The sequence below is a fragment of the Schistocerca piceifrons genome, unplaced genomic scaffold (assembly GCF_021461385.2).
Source record: "Schistocerca piceifrons isolate TAMUIC-IGC-003096 unplaced genomic scaffold, iqSchPice1.1 HiC_scaffold_163, whole genome shotgun sequence".
NCBI classification, from domain to species: domain Eukaryota; kingdom Metazoa; phylum Arthropoda; class Insecta; order Orthoptera; family Acrididae; genus Schistocerca; species Schistocerca piceifrons.
Window position 1 is genome coordinate 27,403 of NW_025727490.1, and position 9,556 is coordinate 36,958.

A 9,556-nucleotide genomic window follows, 5' to 3' on the forward strand; every position below is an offset into this window, starting at 1 on the left:
GCGAAAATTTTTGCTCCTCTCTTTACGCAAAATCGCACGCAGCCGGTAGGATTCGAACCTACGCTCCCATAGGGAATCTGATTTCGAGTCAGACGCCTTAACCACTCGGCCACGACTGCCGGTAGCGCGGCGTTGTCCCGACACATGCAAATGCTACCGTTTGAAGCACTGTGGTGTCAGAAAACGGCGTAGCTGCATTATTTTCCGTAGCGTTTCCACCGCTACCAGACGAATCGCTACCAAAGTTTTAAAATTTCCGCCCGGACAGGGACTTGAACCCTGGACCCTTAGGTTAAAAGCCTAATGCTCTACCGACTGAGCTATCCGGGCTCGGACGACGGTGTGAGACCTCCCACGATGCACAACTGTACATTGACTCATGTCCTTTACTGTTGTGCAATCGTTGCATGGGGCCGTTACTAATAAAACGTCGCCTAAATGCTGTCTGCAAACTTATCGCGCTAAGCTCGTAACACACTATCGAAGACTGCTGGCACACGATGCAACAACAAATTGCACCAGTTGTTACGTCTCATACGTTGGAGCAGAGAATTGACGTGTTTTGTCGACACTCACTGGGCAATTGGAAAATTCGCAAGCATTTCGAATGCAATGTTTCCCACGTTTTCGCTCATTTCGCGGTTCCGTTGAAGACGTTCTTCACCACCTGACACAGAAAAAGGAACGCAGTCGGTAGGGCTTTTTTGATTCTTTTCCTTCAAAGGGAGTTAGTTTTCTAGTGAGTTCCTCTTATGGCATGCACTAGACAACCAGAACTGCTACAGCAGAGAGTCATTTTTGTTGTCAGCTGTAGTTGCATTATCACCAACGCAGAGCAATTCCATTGGCGTCGCATCAAAACGAATACCTGCCGAAACCCGGGATCGAACCAGGGACCTTTAGATCTTCAGTCTAACGCTCTCCCAACTGAGCTATTTCGGCTGACATTGAACGTTGCTGTTTGCATGTGTTCGTTCAGCTCTGCCTCGTTGCCAATTTCACAGTCACCTTCGTCTGATAAGACACAGGGACGCTGAAAGGCGAGCAGCCGATGCAGTGAAGTCCCACACACATTTCTTCTGCTTCCATCATCGTAACAAGCAAACATGTCGACTCGACTCGTGTAATATTCACTTCGCTGACTTCACGTGACGCCGCGCTGACGCTAGAAAACCCGTGCTATGTCGATGTCAGGGGCAACTCGTGTGCAGAGAACGAGACACAAGAAGGAGTGAGCCTCTCCACCGTATGAGAGGCAGTATCTAGCAGATACACACGGTAAAACATTCGACTTGCGTTAGCTCGTAAATTGCTACACGTCATCGTCTGCAAGCTAAAAAGGACACATCTGCACTGCCCAGTGAGGCGACACTTGTACTAACACCCGGTGGGCGGCTGTGAGACGAGGAGATGAGCTGCGGCTTCTGGGCGCGACTGTAACGCTGCGCCCTGGATCAAATAACTGGTGACCCATGTGTTTAGTAGTGACGCAACTGCTAGGATGCACCTGAACGTCCATCTTTTGAGAGAGAGAAAATTTTCGCAGTCGGCAGGACTCGAACCTACGCTCCCAGAGGGAATCTGATTTCAAGTCAGACGCCTTAACCACTCGGCCACGACTGCCGGTGGCAGAAGCGACTCCCGACAAGTGAAACGGCCATCTTTAGAAGCAATCTGATGGCAGAAAGCGGCGTGGCCTCACTCTTTCCTGTAGGGTTTCCATTAGCCGTTACGAAAGTGTATTAATTTTCGCCCAGACAGGGACTTGAACCCAGGACCCTTTGGTTGAAAACCTAACGCTCTACCGACTCAGCTATGCGGGCCCACGCACGAGCATTATCGTACAGCTGCGTGGTGAGCGAGTGATTCGCATGTTGTAATTACTGGCTTATGGCTCCAATGGCGACTTCACCGACTTCCCACTGACGCACCGCTGACGCTAGTTTTCTGTCGTCTTAAAACGATGGACATACCTCCAAGCAGCTGCGAGATCTTAAGAAAAGAAACGCTGCACCACTGCCTTCGCCGCACTCGAATGATTCAATTGCGATTCTTAAAAAGAATTGAATGTTCGCTCTGTCCAACACTTTCGAGCACATCTGTGTACTCACGATCTCAGCGACGGCTTTCTGCAGTCCCAGCGTCAGTGCGAGGTGAACCGATGGCCACAGTAAGCAGCGGTCGTCGCGAAACTCAGTATTCTTAAACGGAAACTTTCGTCTTGTTGAGAATGGCGTCACTGGTTTGCACCCGCATTCGCCCACGCATGTCACATGTGTGCGAAAATTTTTGCTCCTCTCTTTACGCAAAATCGCACGCAGCCGGTAGGATTCGAACCTACGCTCCCATAGGGAATCTGATTTCGAGTCAGACGCCTTAACCACTCGGCCACGACTGCCGGTAGCGCGGCGTTGTCCCGACACATGCAAATGCTACCGTTTGAAGCACTGTGGTGTCAGAAAACGGCGTAGCTGCATTATTTTCCGTAGCGTTTCCACCGCTACCAGACGAATCGCTACCAAAGTTTTAAAATTTCCGCCCGGACAGGGACTTGAACCCTGGACCCTTAGGTTAAAAGCCTAATGCTCTACCGACTGAGCTATCCGGGCTCGGACGACGGTGTGAGACCTCCCACGATGCACAACTGTACATTGACTCATGTCCTTTACTGTTGTGCAATCGTTGCATGGGGCCGTTACTAATAAAACGTCGCCTAAATGCTGTCTGCAAACTTATCGCGCTAAGCTCGTAACACACTATCGAAGACTGCTGGCACACGATGCAACAACAAATTGCACCAGTTGTTACGTCTCATACGTTGGAGCAGAGAATTGACGTGTTTTGTCGACACTCACTGGGCAATTGGAAAATTCGCAAGCATTTCGAATGCAATGTTTCCCACGTTTTCGCTCATTTCGCGGTTCCGTTGAAGACGTTCTTCACCACCTGACACAGAAAAAGGAACGCAGTCGGTAGGGCTTTTTTGATTCTTTTCCTTCAAAGGGAGTTAGTTTTCTAGTGAGTTCCTCTTATGGCATGCACTAGACAACCAGAACTGCTACAGCAGAGAGTCATTTTTGTTGTCAGCTGTAGTTGCATTATCACCAACGCAGAGCAATTCCATTGGCGTCGCATCAAAACGAATACCTGCCGAAACCCGGGATCGAACCAGGGACCTTTAGATCTTCAGTCTAACGCTCTCCCAACTGAGCTATTTCGGCTGACATTGAACGTTGCTGTTTGCATGTGTTCGTTCAGCTCTGCCTCGTTGCCAATTTCACAGTCACCTTCGTCTGATAAGACACAGGGACGCTGAAAGGCGAGCAGCCGATGCAGTGAAGTCCCACACACATTTCTTCTGCTTCCATCATCGTAACAAGCAAACATGTCGACTCGACTCGTGTAATATTCACTTCGCTGACTTCACGTGACGCCGCGCTGACGCTAGAAAACCCGTGCTATGTCGATGTCAGGGGCAACTCGTGTGCAGAGAACGAGACACAAGAAGGAGTGAGCCTCTCCACCGTATGAGAGGCAGTATCTAGCAGATACACACGTAAAACATTCGACTTGCGTTAGCTCGTAAATTGCTACACGTCATCGTCTGCAAGCTAAAAAGGACACATCTGCACTGCCCAGTGAGGCGACACTTGTACTAACACCCGGTGGGCGGCTGTGAGACGAGGAGATGAGCTGCGGCTTCTGGGCGCGACTGTAACGCTGCGCCCTGGATCAAATAACTGGTGACCCATGTGTTTAGTAGTGACGCAACTGCTAGGATGCACCTGAACGTCCATCTTTTGAGAGAGAGAAAATTTTCGCAGTCGGCAGGACTCGAACCTACGCTCCCAGAGGGAATCTGATTTCAAGTCAGACGCCTTAACCACTCGGCCACGACTGCCGGTGGCAGAAGCGACTCCCGACAAGTGAAACGGCCATCTTTAGAAGCAATCTGATGGCAGAAAGCGGCGTGGCCTCACTCTTTCCTGTAGGGTTTCCATTAGCCGTTACGAAAGTGTATTAATTTTCGCCCAGACAGGGACTTGAACCCAGGACCCTTTGGTTGAAAACCTAACGCTCTACCGACTCAGCTATGCGGGCCCACGCACGAGCATTATCGTACAGCTGCGTGGTGAGCGAGTGATTCGCATGTTGTAATTACTGGCTTATGGCTCCAATGGCGACTTCACCGACTTCCCACTGACGCACCGCTGACGCTAGTTTTCTGTCGTCTTAAAACGATGGACATACCTCCAAGCAGCTGCGAGATCTTAAGAAAAGAAACGCTGCACCACTGCCTTCGCCGCACTCGAATGATTCAATTGCGATTCTTAAAAAGAATTGAATGTTCGCTCTGTCCAACACTTTCGAGCACATCTGTGTACTCACGATCTCAGCGACGGCTTTCTGCAGTCCCAGCGTCAGTGCGAGGTGAACCGATGGCCACAGTAAGCAGCGGTCGTCGCGAAACTCAGTATTCTTAAACGGAAACTTTCGTCTTGTTGAGAATGGCGTCACTGGTTTGCACCCGCATTCGCCCACGCATGTCACATGTGTGCGAAAATTTTTGCTCCTCTCTTTACGCAAAATCGCACGCAGCCGGTAGGATTCGAACCTACGCTCCCATAGGGAATCTGATTTCGAGTCAGACGCCTTAACCACTCGGCCACGACTGCCGGTAGCGCGGCGTTGTCCCGACACATGCAAATGCTACCGTTTGAAGCACTGTGGTGTCAGAAAACGGCGTAGCTGCATTATTTTCCGTAGCGTTTCCACCGCTACCAGACGAATCGCTACCAAAGTTTTAAAATTTCCGCCCGGACAGGGACTTGAACCCTGGACCCTTAGGTTAAAAGCCTAATGCTCTACCGACTGAGCTATCCGGGCTCGGACGACGGTGTGAGACCTCCCACGATGCACAACTGTACATTGACTCATGTCCTTTACTGTTGTGCAATCGTTGCATGGGGCCGTTACTAATAAAACGTCGCCTAAATGCTGTCTGCAAACTTATCGCGCTAAGCTCGTAACACACTATCGAAGACTGCTGGCACACGATGCAACAACAAATTGCACCAGTTGTTACGTCTCATACGTTGGAGCAGAGAATTGACGTGTTTTGTCGACACTCACTGGGCAATTGGAAAATTCGCAAGCATTTCGAATGCAATGTTTCCCACGTTTTTCGCTCATTTCGCGGTTCCGTTGAAGACGTTCTTCACCACCTGACACAGAAAAAGGAACGCAGTCGGTAGGGCTTTTTGATTCTTTTCCTTCAAAGGGAGTTAGTTTTCTAGTGAGTTCCTCTTATGGCATGCACTAGACAACCAGAACTGCTACAGCAGAGAGTCATTTTTGTTGTCAGCTGTAGTTGCATTATCACCAACGCAGAGCAATTCCATTGGCGTCGCATCAAAACGAATACCTGCCGAAACCCGGGATCGAACCAGGGACCTTTAGATCTTCAGTCTAACGCTCTCCCAACTGAGCTATTTCGGCTGACATTGAACGTTGCTGTTTGCATGTGTTCGTTCAGCTCTGCCTCGTTGCCAATTTCACAGTCACCTTCGTCTGATAAGACACAGGGACGCTGAAAGGCGAGCAGCCGATGCAGTGAAGTCCCACACACATTTCTTCTGCTTCCATCATCGTAACAAGCAAACATGTCGACTCGACTCGTGTAATATTCACTTCGCTGACTTCACGTGACGCCGCGCTGACGCTAGAAAACCCGTGCTATGTCGATGTCAGGGGCAACTCGTGTGCAGAGAACGAGACACAAGAAGGAGTGAGCCTCTCCACCGTATGAGAGGCAGTATCTAGCAGATACACACGGTAAAAACATTCGACTTGCGTTAGCTCGTAAATTGCTACACGTCATCGTCTGCAAGCTAAAAAGGACACATCTGCACTGCCCAGTGAGGCGACACTTGTACTAACACCCGGTGGGCGGCTGTGAGACGAGGAGATGAGCTGCGGCTTCTGGGCGCGACTGTAACGCTGCGCCCTGGATCAAATAACTGGTGACCCATGTGTTTAGTAGTGACGCAACTGCTAGGATGCACCTGAACGTCCATCTTTTGAGAGAGAGAAAATTTCGCAGTCGGCAGGACTCGAACCTACGCTCCCAGAGGGAATCTGATTTCAAGTCAGACGCCTTAACCACTCGGCCACGACTGCCGGTGGCAGAAGCGACTCCCGACAAGTGAAACGGCCATCTTTAGAAGCAATCTGATGGCAGAAAGCGGCGTGGCCTCACTCTTTCCTGTAGGGTTTCCATTAGCCGTTACGAAAGTGTATTAATTTTCGCCCAGACAGGGACTTGAACCCAGGACCCTTTGGTTGAAAACCTAACGCTCTACCGACTCAGCTATGCGGGCCCACGCACGAGCATTATCGTACAGCTGCGTGGTGAGCGAGTGATTCGCATGTTGTAATTACTGGCTTATGGCTCCAATGGCGACTTCACCGACTTCCCACTGACGCACCGCTGACGCTAGTTTTCTGTCGTCTTAAAACGATGGACATACCTCCAAGCAGCTGCGAGATCTTAAGAAAAGAAACGCTGCACCACTGCCTTCGCCGCACTCGAATGATTCAATTGCGATTCTTAAAAAGAATTGAATGTTCGCTCTGTCCAACACTTTCGAGCACATCTGTGTACTCACGATCTCAGCGACGGCTTTCTGCAGTCCCAGCGTCAGTGCGAGGTGAACCGATGGCCACAGTAAGCAGCGGTCGTCGCGAAACTCAGTATTCTTAAACGGAAACTTTCGTCTTGTTGAGAATGGCGTCACTGGTTTGCACCCGCATTCGCCCACGCATGTCACATGTGTGCGAAAATTTTTGCTCCTCTCTTTACGCAAAATCGCACGCAGCCGGTAGGATTCGAACCTACGCTCCCATAGGGAATCTGATTTCGAGTCAGACGCCTTAACCACTCGGCCACGACTGCCGGTAGCGCGGCGTTGTCCCGACACATGCAAATGCTACCGTTTGAAGCACTGTGGTGTCAGAAAACGGCGTAGCTGCATTATTTTCCGTAGCGTTTCCACCGCTACCAGACGAATCGCTACCAAAGTTTTAAAATTTCCGCCCGGACAGGGACTTGAACCCTGGACCCTTAGGTTAAAAGCCTAATGCTCTACCGACTGAGCTATCCGGGCTCGGACGACGGTGTGAGACCTCCCACGATGCACAACTGTACATTGACTCATGTCCTTTACTGTTGTGCAATCGTTGCATGGGGGCCGTTACTAATAAAACGTCGCCTAAATGCTGTCTGCAAACTTATCGCGCTAAGCTCGTAACACACTATCGAAGACTGCTGGCACACGATGCAACAACAAATTGCACCAGTTGTTACGTCTCATACGTTGGAGCAGAGAATTGACGTGTTTTGTCGACACTCACTGGGCAATTGGAAAATTCGCAAGCATTTCGAATGCAATGTTTCCCACGTTTTCGCTCATTTCGCGGTTCCGTTGAAGACGTTCTTCACCACCTGACACAGAAAAAGGAACGCAGTCGGTAGGGCTTTTTTGATTCTTTTCCTTCAAAGGGAGTTAGTTTTCTAGTGAGTTCCTCTTATGGCATGCACTAGACAACCAGAACTGCTACAGCAGAGAGTCATTTTTGTTGTCAGCTGTAGTTGCATTATCACCAACGCAGAGCAATTCCATTGGCGTCGCATCAAAACGAATACCTGCCGAAACCCGGGATCGAACCAGGGACCTTTAGATCTTCAGTCTAACGCTCTCCCAACTGAGCTATTTCGGCTGACATTGAACGTTGCTGTTTGCATGTGTTCGTTCAGCTCTGCCTCGTTGCCAATTTCACAGTCACCTTCGTCTGATAAGACACAGGGACGCTGAAAGGCGAGCAGCCGATGCAGTGAAGTCCCACACACATTTCTTCTGCTTCCATCATCGTAACAAGCAAACATGTCGACTCGACTCGTGTAATATTCACTTCGCTGACTTCACGTGACGCCGCGGCTGACGCTAGAAAACCCGTGCTATGTCGATGTCAGGGGCAACTCGTGTGCAGAGAACGAGACACAAGAAGGAGTGAGCCTCTCCACCGTATGAGAGGCAGTATCTAGCAGATACACACGGTAAAACATTCGACTTGCGTTAGCTCGTAAATTGCTACACGTCATCGTCTGCAAGCTAAAAAGGACACATCTGCACTGCCCAGTGAGGCGACACTTGTACTAACACCCGGTGGGCGGCTGTGAGACGAGGAGATGAGCTGCGGCTTCTGGGCGCGACTGTAACGCTGCGCCCTGGATCAAATAACTGGTGACCCATGTGTTTAGTAGTGACGCAACTGCTAGGATGCACCTGAACGTCCATCTTTTGAGAGAGAGAAAATTTTCGCAGTCGGCAGGACTCGAACCTACGCTCCCAGAGGGAATCTGATTTTCAAGTCAGACGCCTTAACCACTCGGCCACGACTGCCGGTGGCAGAAGCGACTCCCGACAAGTGAAACGGCCATCTTTAGAAGCAATCTGATGGCAGAAAGCGGCGTGGCCTCACTCTTTCCTGTAGGGTTTCCATTAGCCGTTACGAAAGTGTATTAATTTTCGCCCAGACAGGGACTTGAACCCAGGACCCTTTGGTTGAAAACCTAACGCTCTACCGACTCAGCTATGCGGGCCCACGCACGAGCATTATCGTACAGCTGCGTGGTGAGCGAGTGATTCGCATGTTGTAATTACTGGCTTATGGCTCCAATGGCGACTTCACCGACTTCCCACTGACGCACCGCTGACGCTAGTTTTCTGTCGTCTTAAAACGATGGACATACTCCAAGCAGCTGCGAGATCTTAAGAAAAGAAACGCTGCACCACTGCCTTCGCCGCACTCGAATGATTCAATTGCGATTCTTAAAAAGAATTGAATGTTCGCTCTGTCCAACACTTTCGAGCACATCTGTGTACTCACGATCTCAGCGACGGCTTTCTGCAGTCCCAGCGTCAGTGCGAGGTGAACCGATGGCCACAGTAAGCAGCGGTCGTCGCGAAACTCAGTATTCTTAAACGGAAACTTTCGTCTTGTTGAGAATGGCGTCACTGGTTTGCACCCGCATTCGCCCACGCAATGTCACATGTGTGCGAAAATTTTTGCTCCTCTCTTTACGCAAAATCGCACGCAGCCGGTAGGATTCGAACCTACGCTCCCATAGGGAATCTGATTTCGAGTCAGACGCCTTAACCACTCGGCACGACTGCCGGTAGCGCGGCGTTGTCCCGACACATGCAAATGCTACCGTTTGAAGCACTGTGGTGTCAGAAAACGGCGTAGCTGCATTATTTTCCGTAGCGTTTCCCACCGCTACCAGACGAATCGCTACCAAAGTTTTAAAATTTCCGCCCGGACAGGGACTTGAACCCTGGACCCTTAGGTTAAAAGCCTAATGCTCTACCGACTGAGCTATCCGGGCTCGGACGACGGTGTGAGACCTCCCACGATGCACAACTGTACATTGACTCATGTCCTTTACTGTTGTGCAATCGTTGCATGGGGCCGTTACTAATAAAACGTCGCCTAA

General features: G+C 50.3%; 18 non-coding genes across 18 annotated transcripts; all 18 read right to left on the reverse strand.

The window, feature by feature from the left end:
• Positions 1-37: 37 nt before the first annotated feature.
• On the reverse strand, positions 38-119 carry Trnas-cga. Its single transcript has one exon. It is a non-coding gene; the product is annotated as a tRNA-Ser (tRNA).
• A 138-nt stretch (positions 120-257) lies between these two features.
• Trnak-uuu lies at positions 258-330 on the reverse strand. Its single transcript has one exon. It is a non-coding gene; the product is annotated as a tRNA-Lys (tRNA).
• Positions 331-869: 539 nt separating this feature from the next.
• Trnaf-gaa lies at positions 870-942 on the reverse strand. Its single transcript has one exon. It is a non-coding gene; the product is annotated as a tRNA-Phe (tRNA).
• Positions 943-1,541: 599 nt separating this feature from the next.
• Trnas-uga lies at positions 1,542-1,623 on the reverse strand. The gene has a single exon. It is a non-coding gene; the product is annotated as a tRNA-Ser (tRNA).
• A 693-nt stretch (positions 1,624-2,316) lies between these two features.
• Positions 2,317-2,398, reverse strand: Trnas-cga. The gene has a single exon. It is a non-coding gene; the product is annotated as a tRNA-Ser (tRNA).
• Positions 2,399-2,536: 138 nt separating this feature from the next.
• Trnak-uuu lies at positions 2,537-2,609 on the reverse strand. Its single transcript has one exon. It is a non-coding gene; the product is annotated as a tRNA-Lys (tRNA).
• Positions 2,610-3,148: 539 nt separating this feature from the next.
• On the reverse strand, positions 3,149-3,221 carry Trnaf-gaa. Its single transcript has one exon. It is a non-coding gene; the product is annotated as a tRNA-Phe (tRNA).
• A 598-nt stretch (positions 3,222-3,819) lies between these two features.
• Positions 3,820-3,901, reverse strand: Trnas-uga. The gene has a single exon. It is a non-coding gene; the product is annotated as a tRNA-Ser (tRNA).
• A 693-nt stretch (positions 3,902-4,594) lies between these two features.
• Trnas-cga lies at positions 4,595-4,676 on the reverse strand. The gene has a single exon. It is a non-coding gene; the product is annotated as a tRNA-Ser (tRNA).
• A 138-nt stretch (positions 4,677-4,814) lies between these two features.
• Positions 4,815-4,887, reverse strand: Trnak-uuu. The gene has a single exon. It is a non-coding gene; the product is annotated as a tRNA-Lys (tRNA).
• A 539-nt stretch (positions 4,888-5,426) lies between these two features.
• On the reverse strand, positions 5,427-5,499 carry Trnaf-gaa. The gene has a single exon. It is a non-coding gene; the product is annotated as a tRNA-Phe (tRNA).
• Positions 5,500-6,098: 599 nt separating this feature from the next.
• On the reverse strand, positions 6,099-6,180 carry Trnas-uga. Its single transcript has one exon. It is a non-coding gene; the product is annotated as a tRNA-Ser (tRNA).
• A 693-nt stretch (positions 6,181-6,873) lies between these two features.
• Positions 6,874-6,955, reverse strand: Trnas-cga. Its single transcript has one exon. It is a non-coding gene; the product is annotated as a tRNA-Ser (tRNA).
• A 138-nt stretch (positions 6,956-7,093) lies between these two features.
• Positions 7,094-7,166, reverse strand: Trnak-uuu. Its single transcript has one exon. It is a non-coding gene; the product is annotated as a tRNA-Lys (tRNA).
• Positions 7,167-7,706: 540 nt separating this feature from the next.
• On the reverse strand, positions 7,707-7,779 carry Trnaf-gaa. The gene has a single exon. It is a non-coding gene; the product is annotated as a tRNA-Phe (tRNA).
• A 600-nt stretch (positions 7,780-8,379) lies between these two features.
• On the reverse strand, positions 8,380-8,462 carry Trnas-uga. Its single transcript has one exon. It is a non-coding gene; the product is annotated as a tRNA-Ser (tRNA).
• A 693-nt stretch (positions 8,463-9,155) lies between these two features.
• Trnas-cga lies at positions 9,156-9,236 on the reverse strand. Its single transcript has one exon. It is a non-coding gene; the product is annotated as a tRNA-Ser (tRNA).
• A 139-nt stretch (positions 9,237-9,375) lies between these two features.
• Trnak-uuu lies at positions 9,376-9,448 on the reverse strand. Its single transcript has one exon. It is a non-coding gene; the product is annotated as a tRNA-Lys (tRNA).
• Between the last annotated feature and the right edge of the window lie 108 nt (positions 9,449-9,556).